The sequence below is a fragment of the Pinus tabuliformis genome, chromosome X, assembly GCF_031772625.1.
Source record: "Pinus tabuliformis cultivar Carrire ecotype Pingquan chromosome X, CPIR1, whole genome shotgun sequence".
Lineage (NCBI taxonomy): Eukaryota > Viridiplantae > Streptophyta > Pinopsida > Pinales > Pinaceae > Pinus > Pinus tabuliformis.
In genome coordinates this window covers 1,059,750,641-1,059,754,111 of record NC_142308.1, presented here as the reverse complement: position 1 = coordinate 1,059,754,111, position 3,471 = coordinate 1,059,750,641, and positions in this window count along the sequence as shown.

Sequence of the window (3,471 nt, the reverse complement as noted above, 5' to 3'; positions counted from 1 at the left end):
CAGGTCCCTCCTAGGGTCCGGCAAGAGTTCTCCTTTACTTTGATCAGCTCACCCACTTCCAAATAAGGCTAGGAAAGGATGGGAATCTCTCCTCTCAAGCTCTATAAGGGAGTCCTAATTCCAGCAGCATCTACCCTTAGGAATGTTCAGCTTTCAACCTCCCCTCCCTCTGGCCCAATGCCTGTATTTATAGTGCTTTAGAGGAAGTTAATTAGGTCCACCATCAATGGGATAAGCCCCTTTTTGAATGAGATAGCTCCCCTCTTGATGGGATAAGTTCCTCTTTCATAGGGATACATGAACCATCTGGAGGCGCTCCATACACGTCAAACAAACTTCTAGAATGCTCTAGAAATGACCACAAGTAACTTTTTTGAAGTGAAACTTACGCCTTTTGACCTTTACAGGAGTACGTACCCACCCCTTTACAGACAGAGCGTACAAGTACGCAGGTATTGTGAACTTGGGGTGCGTACATGCAGGTAAGGCTAAGAGAAACTGCGTAACCAGAGTTATTTGACTTTTTAAGGACTTTCTCTCTTTCTTGGAGTTTGACATGAGGAGCAGAGGTATGAGACTTGCCAAGGAGGATAGTATGACAGTTGATGGAGCCATGCTAACTGCAAATAGTCATGGTGACAAATTTTAGTTTAACAACTCTATCTTCAAATCTTTGTCTGATGCTTCTCTTTCTTTGTCTCTTTTCAGGTGGATGATGCTTTGATTGAGTTGATTCTTCAATGATTCCTCTCTTGCATCAAGGAGAAGTTCCTTGGGCAGCTTATGGGAACAATTATTACATAAAATGACTTGAATTACATCAATATATGAACAAACTAAAATACTTTATTTTCATCTCAAAAAAAATATGTTTTTGAGATGAAAATTACATTAGTGAAATAAGGATTTTGTATAGTAACCATGACTAATGATCTGATAATAAGATCTAAGACAAATAATAAGGTTTTACAGACTTATGTGTATGGATTTGCCGATGTTATTTTTTGCAACGGATCGATTAGATTGTGAAATACATAGACTATGAAGAAGTAAAATACTATAATAGACAATCACATAAAAACATAGCAAGTCTAATAAGGAGTTCGCCCAATACTCCTGGGCTACATCTCCTGGTCCAGCCTTCTTTGGTGGCCTCTCTATTATGTCTTCAAGCATATTTTTTACAATAGTATGAGCTCAATTTGAGACTCAATACACAACAAATATAACAGTAGCTTGAACCTCTCAAGCTTTCTCTGAGTACACAGACTCTCTGAATCACTCTCTATCTCTGTCTCGGTACTGCCTGCTCTGTCTTCTGTTTGCTATGGCTTTAAAGCCAATCTGGGTTGCCTGTTCATTTCTCCTTCTCAGTTTTCAGTCTCCTGGGCCTTTGTCCACTCGAATCCCTCTTCCAGCATTACACAATCATTGCATAATGCCTAAAGGGGAGGTGGCAACCTATTCAGTAACGTAAGAGTGCCTCGGGCCCCTGAAATCCTTCAGAATCCCGAACGCGGTCATTTTCTACTAATACAGGAAAATGCACTCATGACTATGAAATTCCGCCAAAGCACAGTTTATTTCAGACTTCAAAAGTCCTTAAATATGGTCTACTCCTCTATCGGGTCCATCCTTATCGCTATCGCAAGTCGCTTTGGCCTTGCTCCAAGGTTCCCCTTTGTATTTTTGAAATATGTTAAAATCGCGAAAATACATTAGAAATGGCTTATGGCGGATCTGAAATAATATGCAATAGCTTTAAGGAACCCTTTCGGGTCTGTCTTATCGCATTTCCCTTCATCCTTTGCATCTCATTTAATAAACAAAAACTGCAAAAATGCATTAAAAATGGCTTTTCTACGGACCTCAAATCTTATGAAATAATATTGATAAAACCGTCGGGTTCGGTTCATCGGATCGCTTCATAATGTCTCTCTGATTTCGATATCACAATGTGATTTATGACAATCACATATCGCTCATGCCCCATGCCATTTGCAAGCGCTCTTTAAAATCTCTGATAGCGATCTTGCGATCCAACATGGGTCGTCGATCGGGGTGCTTGATCAACGGTCCTAATTAACTCTGCCAATCACTGTCACTGCACACATATGTTAAGTGCCGATATCCCCTATCTGTGAGTGCCAATTGTGATTTCCGATCAGATCTAGACCGTTGATCAGCCAGATATAACGGCTACTATGCATCGATTGTTCACGCCTCCCATACTCTGTTTTTTTCACGGTTTTCTCTTGTTTTTGCCTCCCAATAGTGTTTTTTTTCCATTCTAAGGGCTCCTTTCATGCGATGGTTTTGATCTTTGGCATGATTTTTTGGGTTTTTGAAGACTTAGAGAGTGTTCTTGGATCCATTTGGATCACGCTTTCCCACTAAAAAAGGCTTTTGGACCACTAAAAGTTGGTTTTCAAGCATCGCTCAAGTGAGGATATAGTTGCCTCACTTGCCCAATCTCTCTCCATTTTGTACTGTTGGGTTTTGAACCTTTGAGTCTAATTCTTAGGTACTCAACATCCCCTCTACCCGTAGTTCTCACCTTCCTATCTAGAACTGTATCTTCCTGCAACTCATTGAGATATTTAGGCAACAGATCATCAATAGAAGGCAATTGACTTTGCTCTTCGGGATATTCAATTAATGAAGGTTCAAACAGTCTTAAATTTTCTGCATTTATCATTGAATAGATGTGCATGTATGCTGGCAGATCAAGATGGAAAGCATTCTCACAAATTTTCTCAAGTACCTTAAAAGGCCCATACCTTATTGGCTTCATCTTCTTTCCTTCACCTTGCATTATGTCCTTGCTGATATACAGCCAGACTTGATCACCAACTTGGAAGCTGTGCTCCACCCAGTGTTTATCATGCCTTGCCTTGTATTTGGCTTGGCTCTTTTCCAGTTGTTTCTACACTTCCTGGTGAATTTCTTGGATCTGTTCAATGAACCTGGTTGCTTTGTCCACATCACTGTGTCCAGCAACTGCTATGTATTTTTCAAAGGCAAAATCCAAGGGAGACCTTGGTATAAAACCAAAATAGGTCTCAAAAGGAGATCTCTATGTAGAAGAATGTTTAGCACGGTTGTTGGTATGTTGCACATAACATAAATGTTCATCCCAAAGCTTGGGATGCTTGCTGCAATAACCCCTGAGCAACTGGATCATTGTCATGTTGACTACCTCTGTTTGCCCATATGTTTGTGGGTGAAAGGCTATGCTCTTCTTTAGTCTGTTGTCCACCAATTCCCACGGACTTGACCAAAACTTCCCAACAAATCGAGAGTCTCGATCAGATACTATGGAAGTGGGTAACCCAAAATGCACCCAGACATGCTGAAACAACAACTTCGTTGTTTTTTCAGTTGTAATCTGCTTATTACAAGGTATTAAAATACACATTTTGTTGAACCTGTCCACAATAACATATAAATAGTCATGTCCCTTTGTAGATT